At 58.6% G+C, this 15,760-nt stretch overlaps 1 protein-coding gene across 4 annotated transcripts in view; it reads left to right on the forward strand.

Annotated features, from left to right (window-relative positions):
- Window positions 1–264: 264 nt before the first annotated feature.
- The window catches only part of ADGRL1 (adhesion G protein-coupled receptor L1), a 45,261-nt gene continuing 29,765 nt past the window's right edge, over window positions 265–15,760 (forward strand). Inside the window, exons 1-2 of one of the 4 annotated variants that reach the window (XM_053663764.1) lie at window positions 269–365; window positions 648–1,967. The gene's annotated coding sequence lies outside the window, so the exon portion shown is untranslated. Of the gene's footprint in view, window positions 366–442; window positions 1,968–15,760 lie in introns of those variants that run through there. The other 3 variants (XM_053663765.1, XM_037145816.2, XM_053663766.1) reach the window with 3 other exon arrangements.

Below are 15,760 nucleotides of genomic sequence, written 5' to 3' on the forward strand. Positions count from 1 at the left end.
AGCCTGAAACCTGTCCCTCGCCTCAGTCAGCCAGATGCCCGAAACCCTGCCAGCTCCTATCCTTACTTCTTTACATCTACCAGCAGCACTGTAGTTGTTAGGCTGTGAAAGTCCATACCGGGTTTTTGCTCTTGCCAATAACCTAAAATTCACTTTTTTCCTCTTTTCACCGCCCCCCCCCCGCCCACCTCAAAGTGAGACTTTTGAGGCGTTTCTAGATACTAACCTCCCCCTAACACTCCCCTCCGCCCCTGCAGCTCGGTCAGTTCCAAGCCCTTGTCCGGTAACCCAGGATCTTCTGCCGAGATCTTGTCCCGTCGGGTGGACTCCAGTCCTGGCTTTGCGGCCTTTTCTCGCCTCATATTGTACGTCTGGTCTCCTAGGGCGGCAGCCTCTTCTTTGCTATCCCAGCGCAGAGCTTCCGTATCCTGAAACCGCTTTTACCTTCCCGCTCTGGTGCAGCCAGCGCTTCAGGTCCCCTTGTGCCAGAGTCCAGCCCTCCTCTTGCCTCTCCCCCTTGCGCGTCGCTGCCAGGAATACGGGGGCAGCAGACGCCTCCTCAGTTACCGAGTGGCCCCCTCCGGGAGCCCCCGGCAAGTCCAGGTCCGTAATACCACACCGGGTTTTACTTGTTTCCACTGCATTAGGCATGACGCATTACTCCGTCTCCCGAGGAAGGATCCGGCCCGAAATTTGCGTGCCCCGTGTGCATTTGGCCATGTTGCAGCTCCCCAACTCTCAGTTCCTCCCGTCTCTGCCTAATCCAAACCGGGTTTTGCATACCCTTTCCAGATCGCCCCATTTCTCCCTTCTCCGGGCTCTTAGTCTCTTCTTTACGTCCCTCCCGGCATAATCCGGAGCTCCGGGTATTACCTGCGCCTTTCTCCGCTACCCCCATTCCCTCCCCATTCCAAAACTGGGATCCAGCACCTCGCCTTCCCTCTCTCCAATTTCCCAGGGGGGGGTCGAAGGAGGCCAAGGGGAGAAAACTCCAGCCCGGGTTTTCAGGCCGATCCTCGGTGTTCCTGGGGAGGCTGGGGCGCCGGTCCCGGGCAGTGGTTCCGGGCCGGGTCTTGCGTGCTCCCTCCGCCCCCCTCCCGGAGCTAGTGCGCCGGGGAGCTGGGCGAACAGGCGGCTTGTCATTGCTGGTGCCCGGCGCCGGCTCGGTCCGCGCGTCCTGCGGTGCCCACGGGCCCGGCCTGGCGCCCCACCTCCGGCCGCTCCGGGGGCGCGACGCTGCCGCGCTTGTTTCCAGCCGCGCCCCCGCCAGGCTCTGCGCCGCCCGCTCCCTACCCGAACCCACCGCGGCCACTGCGGGGAGCCCGAGCCGTCGGCGCGGGAGCTGTCGACGCTGCGGCGCCCCCGCCCCGCCGTCTGCCCAGGAGGCCCCGGCTGATGGGACCGCGCGGGTCCCGGAGCGGCGCCGCCGGGCGGCGGGGGGCTGCAGGGGCGCCACTGCTGCCCCGTTAACCCCTCGGTCGCTGCTGCCGCCACCGTCCGAGGGGGCTGGGAAGTCTCCTGGGCTCACACGTGCCACCTCCGTTGGGGCCGCGGAGCTGCGGGGGATATGCGGGCCGCGGCCGACGCCTCCTCGGGGGGTTCCGCCTCACCCCAGCCCCCAGAGTTCTGACACCGCCCCCGCCCCGCAGCCTTTGCCACCTCCCTCCCCGGGAGGGGCGCGGACCTGCTAGCCCCCAGCCCGGAGCTGACGCCGCCGCCGCCGCCGCGAGGGGGCCGCCTTTGGAGCTGTGCGATCCGCTTTTTTTTTTTTTTTTTTCTTTTTCTTTTTTTGGTTGGTGGCGGTGGTGCTGGGCCAGGGGAAAGAGGGGACACAGGCCGCCCTCGCCCCGCCACCCCTCACCCCCTCCCCCGCGTCCGGATTCCGGGAGATGTGCCGGGCGGGGGGCCCGGGTTCACGGAGCTGCAGAAGAGACGCCCAGGGCCCGGCTCAGAGCAGCGCTGGACAGGTGAGTGTCTGCGGGCCCAGGGCGAGGGAGATGCCGCACCTGGGCCAGGTGTACAGGCCAGAGGGAGAGGATGGGAACCGGGGTCTGTCTGGGCCGCAAAGGGGGAGGGGATGCTGGAGCCGTGGGTCATCGCACTCGAGCCGGAGGGGAGTCAGGAGAGGCCGGCACCTCACCTCCGTCCGCGATGGGGCCGGAGGAGCGGCGCCTACGGAGCGCCGGGGGCTTGGGGGTGCAGATGGACGTCCGTGGGGACCCGGCGGGGGGAGGGGACCGCGAGTGTGCCCGCGCGTGTCTGCGTGTGCCCGCGCGCGCACCAGCCTTTGTGGGGAAGTGGCGCGGCGGTGCCTGCGTGTCCCCGGTGCGTGTGCGCGCGGGTGCTTGGCGCCCTGTTTGTGTAGGTGTCTGGGTGTGAGCGGAGAGGGTGCGAGTGCGCGCCGCGCGCGGGCCCCGGGCCTCGGAGGCGCCTTGTTGGGGGTTGGCACCGCAGGATGCTGGGCTGGGGGTTGTTTTTCTCTGGGAAACCGAGACGTGGGGGATAGGGAGGGGTCGGTCTGGGCGCCTGTGTCAGGAAGAATGGTGCAGCCCAGCAGCATCTTCTCTCCGTGGTACTCGGTTAAGCATGGGAAGCTGTCAGAATAAATCCACTGGGATTTGGGCTTTGAGAACGAGCCCTCCCGCTACACCAAATATTGGGGGTTTTCATTGCCATCCTTCCATCTGAGGGTTCTGGGACAGGAGTCTGGGCCAGAAGAGGGTGGGGAGTGCTGTGTGTGCTCCAGCATGGCCAGAAAATACCTTCCAGTGCACCCCTGATCCCCATCTAAAGGCAGGACCCTGCCTGTACATGGCCTCCATGCGCATCCCTGTCCCAACTCTTCCAGTCTAGGTCAGCACCCAGCCCCATCCTTGCCCAGCACCTCACTGAACCTTACTGGCCCACCCCCTTCCCCCCAGAGGTGGCAGCTGTGTGGGTGTCCTTCCATCCCAGCCTTGAGGCAGGGCCCCCTTTCTTCCTTGCTTCTGCAGGACCCTTACCCTCGGTTTGTCTGCCCACATCCAAACATGTGGTGTGCCTAGGGGAGCAGGGGGAGGGGTTCAAAATGGCTGCCAAGATGGCTGGTCGCCTCTCTGCCTCTCTGCCTCTCTTTCTCTGTCTCTCTCTTCTTGCTCTGTTTCCTTAGCTGCTGCAGGAGTCACTGACAAGAGGGGGGTTGGACAACGTGGGTACAGGCGTGTGGGATGCCTGAGTGTGGATGTCTGCTCTGGGCCTGTTGACCTCAAATGCTGTTTGGGGAGAGGCCGTTGGTCTCCTCGCCTGTTCAGCACCCCAGGGGCTGGCATGAGCTTGTAACCTGACCCCAGACTCAACCCGTTCACTTAGGCAGATGACCTGGGGCTGGCTCCCTGCCCATCACCAGGTCTCCTAGGCCTGGCATCCTGAATTGATCACTGGGGTATCAGGGTGCCCCACAGAGGGTCCCCATCTGTCACCTTTTCTGCCTGCCCAGTGGCCAGGGACTGAGGACTCCAGGTGGGCCCGAGTCAGGCTCCAGCTGTGGGGCAAGTTGACTTCTCCTTCCTCCCCACTCCTTTCCCATTAATGTTGAATTTATTACTTAAAAGTGGATGAAAGAGGGAGAATAAGAGAAGGTATACAACCTTCATTATCATATCGAGAAAATTATCCATGATTTTCCTAACTAGCAATTTGCCTGCCATGCCGTTCAGAACTGACTTGCCCATTAATTACAGAGATGAAAATCATCTGGAAAGAGGAAAAGGGAACTAATTCGATCCCTGGCTGGTGGTAATCGCACCCATGCACTGAGCCGCACATACTTGCACGTTCACATGTGAGTGCCAGCCCTCTTGCTGGCATTGCCACCTTTCTCTTTCTCTACCTCAGTGACCTGCAGGTCCTCAGCCCATGCGCTGCTAGGCCTGTCCTCCCTCCACTGGGCGCTGATCTCAACCCCCACTCATGGGGAGCTGGCACAGGGCTTGATCCCTGACTGGTGCATGGACGTCTGCCCTTGAGTGTAGAGATGGCACCCACAGTGGAGGGAGGGCAGGGAGCTGAGGACCAGTGGACCAGTGCAACTGGGCTGTGGGCCCTGCAGGGAGGAGGTGAAAGGCAAGAGACTCAGCCCCTTCTATTCCCACCCTGCCCTGGGGAGCCCCTTCTCCTGACGGTAGGGGGACCAAAGAGGATCCTGTGGGTATGGGGGGTGGGGCTGGCAGGCACCTGGGCTGCTCCCACATCTGTTTGCATCCCGGCCTAGGCTCCAGGACAGTGGACCTGTGTGCAGGGCTGCGTGTCATCTCCATCTCAAGTGTCTGTCCTCCATGTGTGCCCCAGGCTGGAGGGAGATGGTGGAGCACTTCAGCCCCAGTATGGGTATCTGGGGTCAAGTTTCCCAGAAAGTTGCACTGCTATGCCCTGAAGGAGGTACCCCTAAGGGGGAACAGGAATGGAATCTCTGCCACAACTGTCCACTGGCCACCCGGAGCTCTGTCATGGTCTTTGCCCCTCTTACCTCACCAGTCAGACGGGTGGCCAAGGACACAGAAGGCTCTGGTTTCTGTGTGGGCTCCTCTCAAGGATCCAATTTCCAGACGCCAGACACTTCCCCTCCTCCAGGCCCCTCGGTGGGGAGCCAGGGGGAGGGGCTGCCGAGGAGGGAGTTCCCTGGGTCTGGAACCTGACCGAGGTGACCCTGGAGGTGCAGGCTCCAGCCAGCATCTCTCCTGGGCTGGGTCTTGGCCCACCTAACAAAGGAAAAAAGTGGGGTCCGAGGGTGGGAGGGCGTCTCACTGCTTCTGGAATCCAGTCCTCTGTTCATCATCGTCTGCTTGTACCTGTGTGGTACCTGTTCTGTAACTGATTTGGATGGTGACCTGACTGAGCCAGTAGGTGGCCATGTGTCATCAAGCTGGTCCTATGTGTCATGAAGGGGTCTTCTGTGTGCTGGTATTTTTTTAGTTTTGCAGAGGGGTTGGCTGTGTGTGTGTGTGTGTGTGTGTGTGTGTGTGTATGTGTGTGGCTCCACGCGTGAGCAGCTCTCTGCACCCTGTGTGAGCTGCAAGCCTGTGCCCAGGTGTGTAGGGCTCCTTGAAATGAGGCTGGGTCACCTTCTTATGCAGTCTGTGACCATTTGCCAAGTGCCTTCTCTACTAGGTGCCATGCTGGGAACATGGTGGGGACAGGGCCCTTGTCCTACCATCATGGAACTCACATTCTAGTGACACATAAGTGATTTCAGTCAAGGGCTCATATAATAGGAGTTGAGGAAAAGGCTGTGTCTCCCCCTTGAGAGTGACCAGGGTCCCAGCTGGGGAGGAGCAGCCCCAGACTGGGATGGCAGTGGCCCCTGCGTCCCAGCACTGCAGCAGTCCCAGGCACGGGGCGTCCTGGGACCCCTCCCTGCCAGTCCCTCCCCAGCACCTCTTCCCCCGCCCCCTCTCTCCTTGCTGCTCCTCCAACATGCAAAACATGATTCCACTCCAGGACATCCGCACTGGCTGTCCTACCTGCGACCTCACGCAGATATTCCCAAGGCTTTTGCTCCCTCAGCTGCTTCAGTTATCATCCCCCCAATAAGTTTTGCCCCATGCAGCCTCGTTAAAATGGCAGCCTTCTACTCGCCTCCTGACCTTCCACAGCATGGGTGGATTTTCGCACACCCTGGAACTTCCTGATTTATCGGCCGTTTGTTTGTTGTCTGTCTCCCCAACCAGAATCCAAATGCTCAGGCGGTTTATGTTGACTTGGTTTGCTTTTGGATCCCAGGTGCCTAGACTCACGCCTGGCCCACAGTAGGTGTTCAGGGAGTCCTACCAGAGTGAATGGGAGGGGACCTCATAATGGAACAGAGACCTCTGGGTGACGCCCATGGTTGTGCATATCTAGGGTTCTCCATTGCCCTGGGCCCCGTGGGGGAGTTGAAGGCTTCCTGCCAGAGGCCAGGCCAGGCCAGCTCTGCACCTATCCCCTGGCACCCCTGGGCAGACTGGACAGGTGGCTTCCCGGTGGGGCTGTCTGTGCCGTAGAGTTCAGAGCTCAGGGGAGGAATGTGTGGGCTCCCTGCCGTTGCCAGGGGTAGGAGCCCCAGAGTCAAAGCCTGAGCAGCCCCCTCCATCTCCTCCCGGGGCACTGACTCAGCCTCCCTCTCCTGAGATGGGGCCCCTTATTATGGTCTGTCCTAGCCCTGAGGGACTAGCCAAGAAGAGACCCCCCTGCCACCCCCCAACTCCAATTTGGGGGGAAGATAAAAATTTTAATAAGTAGATGCTGAGGCTGAAAATAGCCCTGCTTGGACTGGTATGGCTCAGTTGGTTTGGTTCTGTCCTACAAAGCGAAATGTCGCCAGTTTGATTCCCAGTCAGGGCACCTACCTGGGTTGCTGGTTCAGTCCCTGTTGCAGATACGTATAAGAGGCAACTGACTGATATTTCTTGCATCGATCTTTCTCTCCCTCTCTTTCTCCCTCTCTTCCCCTCTTTCTAAAAATAAATAAGTATTTACCCCAAAAGAGCCCTGTCCCCCAAAGCTAAAAATAGCTAGGACCCCTTCCTCAGAGGCTAAAGATGCCCAGGAAGTGTGGTGAGGCTCCTCTCCACTGATGGGGAGGAGGTACAGGCAGGCGAATGGTGCAGACAGGTGAGGGGCCCAGGGAACGGTCTTCAGCCATGGCAGTCCTGGTATTGGGGTCACACCACTCTTTGTGGGGGCTGTCCTGTGCATCCTAGGACTTTTAACAGTATCCCTGGTTTTCACCCACTAAATATACCAGTAGCACCCACCCACACACACACACCCTAGTGGTAACACCTAGACGTTGCCAAATGGCTGGGGTGGGGGGCAAAATTGGCCCCCTCTCCCACACACCCCCTCTTCCCCCAAGTTGAGAACCACTGCTCTATTGCAGATCTTCTCCATGAAGAGCCAGGTGTGTTAAAGACTTTTGTGGACCCCCTACCAACTCTGTCACATGTTCATTCTTCCTCTGCCTCTTCTCAACCCTTTGAAAGTGGCAAAACCCTTGTTAACTCACTGGCTGTACAAAAGCAGGTAGTGTCTGGGCCATAGGTGGCTAACTTCTGCTGTACAGCAACCCCAAATTTCCCTTGGTAGTGGAGATTGTGGAACCCTATCAGCAGAAGGGTGGTCCCATTTGGGACGAGTCCAGTGCAGCCTGTTCCTGTCACCTCCCTGCCCTCACCTCCTCCTAGTCTCCTGTGCACACTCCCCACTGGTCACACTGGCTTCCTCAGTAGTCCTCAAACATGCATGGGATGCCAGGATGCCGGCCCCTTCTCCTCCGCCCTTCATTCTCTACGTCCCTTATCCTGTCCCTTCACCCCCAGCATCTGGTGGCAGCAGAGGATCCAGAGCCCTCTTCCCTGGCTTCTCTGACTTTTCAGCTCTGCTCTGCCCAGCCCACAGTGGGAAGCTCAGAGCTGCGCAGTGGTCGCCTTGGTGGGGAAGTGGACCACGGGGCTCCGTGGTACCACCCTTCCTGGTGGGGAGCACCAAGGAGACGCCTGGCCAGCCTGAAAGCCAGGGAGGGTTTCCTGGAGCAGGTGGCTTCGCAGCTGTGGCCTGCAGGGGGAAGGAAGGGTAAAGTGGAGGGGAAGGAGAATGAGACGGGGTGCCCGGCAGGAGGTCAGGAAGGTGGTGGCTCAAAGAGGGAAGGAAAGATGTTGTTTCATGGCTAGGTGTACAGAGAGGAAGTTGGAAGCTGGTCAGGGGGCCAGAGGACTGAGTTTGTGAGTTTGTGTTTGTGTTTGTCCATGGGGATGAGAAGACCCGAGGTGGGGTCAGGGCCCGCAGGACAGGGTCTGAGAGTCCAGCATAAGCTCCCTCCGGCTGCTGTGTGGGAGACGACTGCAGAGGGTGGAAGGGGAGGCCACTGTGGCCATCCACATGAGGACCCCAGTGGGGCCATGAGATGGTAGAGGTGCGCTGGTGTGGGGTTTTCCAGTCTGAGTTGACGTGATTGGCTGGAGGCGGAGGAAAGAAGGGGTGGGGAAAATTGCAGGCTTCTGGTTTTCATAGTGAGTAGACAGGGAGGAAAGGAGAGGGTGAGGGTAGGGAGTACCCACCACTCTCAGTCCTTCCCTCCCTGCAGTCTAACAGTCTCCCCTCGCCATAGGAATCTAAACACTCGAGTTAGGCATTCATGTCCCACCTCCCTCTCTACTCAGAACCTCTGTGGCTACCACCTCACCCGGAAAAAAAGCCCAAGTCTTTCCCAAGGCCCACAGGGCCCTGCATGGTTTGCCCTGTAAACCCCACCCCCTTTTCTTCTTCCCACTCTCCCCCTCATCTGGCTGAAGCTACACTCACATCCTGCCCCAGGGCCTTTGCACATGCTGTTCCTGCTGTTCAGCATCCTCTTTTCCCAGGTACTTAGATGGCTCACCTCCCTGAGACCTCTGCCAAAATGTTGCCTCCTCAGGGAGGTTTTCCCTGTCCATACCACCTCCCCACAATCTCTCCCTCTTGGGGCTATTTTCTCCCGGAGCATTCATGTCTCCATGCGAATTGGGTAACGGTCCACTGAATGGACGACCCGTGCTCTGGGTTTGCTTCGTCTTGGTTTATTAAACAAATCAACAAGTACACAGTCCAGGGCTGGGCATACAACAGAGCGCTAGACAACCATGATGGAACTTTCCCCATGGAGTCCCCCCTGGGCGGAGAAGACAGCCAATCAGCAGCAGAGTCCAGATCCTATTAGGGGAGCAAAAAGTGGGGGCCTCGTGTGCTGCAGGTGTGGGTCCAAGTAGGGACCACTGTAGCCCTGGTGGGCAGAGCCTTTGGGAGGAAGAGGGGGGTGTGTGTCTGTGAGAGAGAGAGAGAGAGAGAGAGTTAGGGGGTGCAGAGAATAGGCACCTTGGGACAGAGTAGAGAAGGTGATGACAAAGTGGCAGGAGACCAGGACCTGAGATGCTGTGTTAGGGCACTGAGGCCATAGGGAGCCATAGCTGATTGCTAGCAGGGAGGGTTTTCATTCTGCAAAGATCCCTCTGGCTACAGAGTGGAGATTGAATGGGGTGGGAGTGGCAGATAGAGGGCGGAGACCTCTGGGGAAGGGGATACTTTGAACAGCCCCCACTCCTCTGCGGTCCAGTGCGGCTGGAGGGCGAACCCCACTCTGTGGTGCTGAGGTCTAGTGGAAGAGAGAGAGTAAGTAAAATGCATGTGATAAGAAAGAAAGAAAGAAAGAAAGAAAGAAAGCCAGAATGGGATGTGGGAGTGCTGGGGCCATCAGGACCTCCCAGAGGAGGTCATGTTTGAGTAAAGGCCTGAAGGGGGCAAGAGAGGAGCTGTTGGGGCGGCAGGGGAACAGCGAACAGCCACTTGCGCAAAGGCCCTGAGGTGGGACTGTGCCTGTTTTTCACCAGAGAAATGGGAGTTGAGTGATCCAGGTAGTGAAGGCAGGGAGGGCAGGAACTTGGGGGACTTGCAGGCCACAGGAGGACTTGGGCTTTTACTCTGGGTGAGGTGGGAACCTCAGAGGGTTCTAAAAGCTGTGGAGGGACACCTGTCTACTCAGGTGCTCATTGGCGCCCTCTGGCTGCCTTGGGGGGAACAGACTGAGCCATGAGAGCTGGGGCCCAGAGACCTGGGAGAGGGCCACCGGGCTGGTACAGGGGGAAATGATGGAGCTAGACCAGGGAGGTGGCCAAGCAGTGGGGAGAAGTGAACAGATTCTGAAGGGGAGGCCACAGGAGCTGCCAGGTTGGATGTGTGGGGGAAAGAGGATGGGAGAGGGGTTCAGGATGACTATAGTTCCTGAGCGCCTGGGAGGACCAGCCGCCCACTGTTGAAATGTGGGGATATGGAAAGATGAGTGTTTGGCAGGGACCCTGCCCTTCCTGAACCCACAGTTTCCTTCTTGAAGGAGGGCCATGGTCTGGGCGCTCTCTGGGCAGCTCTTTTGTCTGTTTGAGGTAGATCTGTTAGTCTGGAGTAGGGATGGGACAATAGTCTCAGGTCAAGCACCCTGCCCAAGGCAGTAGAGGCAAATTCCTACCCAGGGCCTGCCCTTTCCTCACTCTGTCAAGCCTGAGGGCTTCCTGGAGATGGGCCTGTGGAGCTGCTTTCTCAGGCTGCTGGGTTCGGGGAGGACAGTCTGCTGAGAGGGACTGGAAACAGGAAACACTGTATGGAGGGGTGGGGTAGTGGGGGCCTCGGGGCCCCCCACTCAGACTCCCACCCACTGGAGCACAGAGGGTTGCCATAGCAGCCTCACTGTAGGGCAAGCTAGAGGCGCTCCTCTCCTCCAGCAGTCCCGTCGTGCCCCACCCCAGGACATCTGAGGACAGAGCCTGGGTTGCAACACCTACCACCAGGTTGCTACTCTACCCCACACCCCTTGATTTGAGACAAACATGGGAATCAAGCCTCGGGTGCAAACACTGAGGCAGGCGTCAGGCAGGTGGGCCGAGTAGTTGGACACATCTGGGGCCCAGTCCCTCTATCAACCTGAGGGCAGTGAGCACTGCTTCCCTTGGGTTGATCTGAAGACCAAGGTGGCAACACATGCAGGTGCAGGCTCACCTGGTCCTGATGGTGTGGAACCTGCAGGAGGGCCCATCTCTGAGGACCATCGTCACACAAATCCCTCGGGGGACCTGGAGGAGGGGCTCTCCTATCCCCCAGGGTCAAACCAGTTCCTGGTGCCCAGCTGGGGGCCCTGCCTGGGTTCACAGCCCCCTTATCAGGTGGGTACCCCTAGGACCTGACTTTCCTCATCTGCAAAACATGGGTGTCCCCCTTTACTCAGGTCTTATGAGGATTAAGAGAGGTCCATGTGCATAGTGCTTGGTGCAGAGCATGGTGTCTGCCGCTGTGCCTGGCACCTGGGGGGTCTGAGCACTGGTGATCCCAGCAGCACCTCATCCCACAGTCTGTGAAAGGTTCCCCGAAGTTGTGTGGCCCGGGCCCTGCCCTCCTCTCTGCCTCCCACCTCCCATGTGTCCTGACCCCTGTGTGACTTTCCTAGGGCTGATGTGGCAAAGTGCCCTAGACTAGGTGGCTGTAAGACCAGAAATGTATTGTCTCAGTTCTGCAGCCGCAAGTCCAAGATCAGGGCGTTGTCGGGGTTGGTTCCATCTGGGGTCTCTTGAGACCAAAATCTGCCCCAGGCCCCTTCCCTGGCCTCTGGGGGCGGCCGCAGGCCTTGCTGTGCCGGCGCCTGTTGAACCATCACCCCAGTCCTGCCTCCTCTGTGCACCCTGTGTCCAAATTTCCTGTTTTCAAAAGGACAGCAGTCCTACTAGTTAGGGCCGGTCTTACTGACCTCATTGTAACCTGATTACTTACTTTATTTATTGTTTTTTTTTTTTTAGAGAAATACCTATTTGTCGTCCCACTTATTTACATACTCACTGGTTGATTCTTGTATGCGCCCTGACTGGGGGATCGAACCCACAACCTTGATGTATCGGAACATTCTAACCAGCTGGGCTACCTGGCAGAGCCTTGATTACTTCTTTTTTTTTTTTTTTTTTTTTTTTTTAATATTTTTTAAGATTTTACTTATTTATCTTTAGAGGGGAAAGGAAGGAGAGAGGGAGAGAAACATCAATGTGTGGTTGCCTTTCATGTGTCCCCTGCTGGGAACTGGCCTACAGGGGACTGCCTGCAACCCAGGCATGTGCCCTGACTGGGAATTGAACCTCGAATGTCTGGTTCACAGGCCCGCCTGCGCTCAATACACTGAGCTACACCAGCCAGGGCCTTGATTACTTCTTTTAAATAAGGCTTCATTCTGAAGTGCTGGGGGAGAGGATCAAACTCAATCCATAGTAACCCCCTCCAAAGGCCTCAGGGGTGGCCAGGCCTGGGGCTCCCTGGTGGCTCCCACGTACCGTGCCTGGCCTCCCCACCTAGGTGGGCACCAGGTGACAAGTGAAACTCCAGTGTGGGGTGGGCACACGGTCAGGCCAGGAGGGGGGAATGCAGATCCCAGCTCCTGAGTGGGCAGTTCTGAGTGTGCTTGGAGCTTCCTGGGGAGCTGCTCCAGGGAGGGGCTGTGGGGAGCAGCGGGCAGCCCTTGGGAAACCCTTCTGTGGCCCTGAGACATTGGTGCCTGGCCAGTGTGGGCCAGGCTGGGCCCCGGTCTCAGGGCAGACGCCCCCTCTCCAGCTGCCCCCACCACCGTTTGTCACTTACCCTGGTTCATTCAACATTAGTTTGAGGACCTACTGTATGTCTGGGTGCCAGGAAATGGTTCCGGGAGCTTCCGTTCTCCTGGGGATACAAAGGAAATTCACCAGTGGACAGGTAAAGTCACGTGGTGGGGATGTGGCTGGTGGTGACAGTGGTGACGACTGCTGCAGGGGGCCTGCTGCACTCAGTGTGTCTGGCTCGGCTGTATGTTTTACAGGCGTGAATCCATCTTATCCTGCGGCTGTCGTACGAGGTGCCCCCATTTTACCGAGAGGAGAACGGGACACGGGAGGTCACAGGATGGTAGGGGCTGATAGGCAGGCCCTGACTGCACGGTGCTGTGATATGGGGTGTGGGAGCCCCCGCGAGGGGGCGGGCAGGAGTCAGAGCACGCGTGGCCTTGCAGGCCACATAATTCGAGCTGTTGCCGGTGTGCAGGCTGGGGAGCGATCTATCCAGATTGTCTTCGAAAAGATCCCTCTGTGGAAACAACCTAGTGCCCACATTGCACAAACAGATAAATTGCGGTCTGTCTGTGCAGTGGAATATTACTCAGTCATAAAGAGGAATGAAGCAGTGACGTGCCGCAGCTTAGATGAACCTCGAAGACATCATGCTGTGTGAAAGAAGCCAGATGCAAAGGGCCACATGTTGTGTGACTCCCTGTACATGAAATGTCCAGAGCAGGCAGCTCTTCAGAGACAGAAAGCAGATGGTAATTGCCGGGGGCTGGAGGGAGAGGAGAGAAAGGGTACTTCGTGGGTGAAGAGTTTCTGTTTGGGGTGACGGGAAAGTTTTGGAAATAGCCTGGTCGGCGTGGCTCCGTTGGTTGGCGCATCGTCCTGTGACCGAAAGGCCGCTGGTTCGATCCCTGGTGAGGGTGCGTGCCCCGGCTGCAGGCTCCATCCCCCACTGGGGCACGTGCGGGAGGCAGCCAGCCAGTGTTTCTCTCTCACGTCGATGTTTCTCTCTTTCCCCCCTTTCTCTCCCAAATTCTCAAATGAGAATAAAATAGACCCTTAAAGTTACTTTGTAGTTAAAAAAAGTTTTAGAAATAGAATATGGCGGTGGTGGCACGGCATCAGAACATAGTTACTGCCACTGGCTTGTGTGGTTGAAATGACAAATTCCGTCGTGTGTATACGACCGTAACTGTTTTGGAAAGTCCCTGTGGCAGCTGGGGACCCTGCAGTGCAGGAGGACAGGGGTCAGGGCCTCCGTGGCTGGATGATGAGCCGGGTCTGGAGGGTGACTCTAAAGCATGGGTGGGCACTGGGATGTTCTGGAGGTGCAGACCCCCAACTTGCTCCTGAACTGGAGGTGGGAGGTACAGGACGGCGGAGCCCGAGGACTCTGACTGCCGAGGCTTTGGCCCCAGGACCTGGGAGGGTGGTGGCACGGCGGGCAGACACGGGGCTGTGTTTTCGTCCGATCGGGCCGGAGGTCCAGGAGGGAGGCAGGGCTGCAGCTCGGATGCGACGGTCATCACAGCATAAATGGTGGCTAAAGCCATGAGTTGGGTTGGGATCCCTGAGAACGGGGTTTGGGCAGAGAAGAGGTATGGGGACCCCAACGGGGTCCTGGGGTGCAGCCTAGGAGGAGGGAGAGGAGCCATCCCCCCCGAGGGGTCCCAGCTGGCCCCCTGTGTATGTAGACTGTTGACCTCATCAGAACCCTGCAGGTTCGGACTACTGAGGGAACTGGGGTGGTGAGGGAGGACCTGCTCAAGGTCACCAGCATGAAAATGGCAGAGTCGTGCCATAGCCCTGGGGATCCAGACCCACATGGGTTAGCTGTCCTCAGGGCCTGGCACCCCAGCCTGCCCAGCATTAACCAGGTGCCGACCCGTTTAACTACCTCAGGGAGAACCAGGGAGGGGAGTGGCCATCAGCCTGGGGTCACTGCCTCTCCTGAGCCTGACTGAGGCTGGGAGATGGGGTTGGGGGAGAAATGAGGTGGTAGGGAATACCCTTCCACCTAAACGCTGTGAAAGGAATTGAAAGTTCCACAGGCCAGGTGTGGTCACGGTTGTGGGAGGAGACATAGTTTTGGGCAGTAGAGGGGCCATTCTGCCACGGGGTGGGGGAGGAGCAGAGAGCTGCCTCAGGAACAGAGCACTGGAAGGCAGGGCTACCCCGTGAAGTCACTGTCCAGTGGCACATGAGAGGAGACTGAGGCCTGAACACTGGAAAGCTGCAGCGGGTGTTTGGGATCATGGGGGGGGGGGCAGGCTGGAGCATGGGAGGGTGGGAGGGCCTGGTGGCCGCGGATCGCCAGCAACCACTGGACCCTGGGGAGGAATGGAGACCCCAGTGGAGAGCAGAGGGATCTATATCGTTAAATGATTTCTTCCTGAGTGGAGGGCAGGCGTGGGGGCCGGGACGGGGAGGCCAGGACGATGTCCAGGTGCGGCTGGATTGTGGCTTGCTCCTGGGTGGGGATATTGGGGACCAGAAATCGGCAGATTGGTGAGATTCTTTGGAGGCAGAGCCCACAGGACTTGCTGACAGAGTTTATGAAGGGAAGGAAAGAGGTGAGGAATTGAGGCAGGTTGGGGTCTGAGATTCATTCAACAAACATTCGCAGCTGTGTGCCAGGCCTGTTCTAGAAGCTGGGAGGGGGGTTGTATACCATAATAACCCAGTGACCCCTGCTGCCTCTGCGGGGGCCACCCCATACACGAGGTAGTTACATGTGAACAAAGGCCCGAAGGAGGTGAGGGAGCACGGGGAAGGGCCTTATGGATAACCAACTGGAGGGCAAAAGGTAAATGTAGAGGACGAGAGCCCCCGGGGCAGGGCTCGGCTGGTGGAGACAGAGCAGGAGGCAGGAGTGGCAGAGCAGAGAGGGGGCCAGCGAGCTAACCGGGCCAGTCAGTAGGCTTCCTTTTGGTGGGGACAATAGCTGGGACTCTGTTCAGAGAGTCCAGACTGGAAGTGAGAGATTTGGAAACTGTTGGGTAGTTGATGGTGTTCAGACGGCGGGAGAGGACAGAGTGGGGGTTCACACACTGGAGGGCCGGCCCTCCCCAGGGAACGTGTTTCCAGCAGGTTCCTGGCCAGGCTGGCACTGCCGGGCCAGGGCCACATGTGGCGAACTGGGTGAAGATTCAGCAAAGGGCTGAGAGTGGAGATCTGGGCATGCAACCTGAGAGCATCCAAGGGAAACTGAGGCAGCAAGAAGTGGGGAGGAGGGACTGAAGGAGGAGATACAGGGTCAGCACCGAGCCCTGTGCTAGAGAAGCCCCGGTGAGGGGTGAGCGGGCAGGGTGGGGAGGACGGCGGAGGAGGCACCCAGTCCTTGCCGCTTTCTCACCCTCCCTGGCCCTCAAGGGGACTGTACCCCCTCCCCGCCTGCCTGTCTCCGCCTTACCTCTAAGGTCCCCTGGAAAGGAGAGAAGGGACTCAGTTGTCCCTGATACCCATCTGTGGCGCCAGCCAGCTGGGTTCTAACGAGCTACCAGAGTGAGAGAGCCAGGGGGCAGGGGGCAGGGGGCAGGGCCTGGATTCCTGCCCTCGATCTGCAGGGCGAGGCTGAGGCTGCAAGTCCGGTTCCCACCCTGGGTTCTCTGTCGGGGGGAAGAATCCAGGCTGAGGACCAATGGACAGGG

The sequence above is a fragment of the Artibeus jamaicensis genome, unplaced genomic scaffold (assembly GCF_021234435.1).
Source record: "Artibeus jamaicensis isolate MK-2021 breed Jamaican fruit bat unplaced genomic scaffold, CSHL_Jam_final contig_3290, whole genome shotgun sequence".
Taxonomy (NCBI): domain Eukaryota; kingdom Metazoa; phylum Chordata; class Mammalia; order Chiroptera; family Phyllostomidae; genus Artibeus; species Artibeus jamaicensis.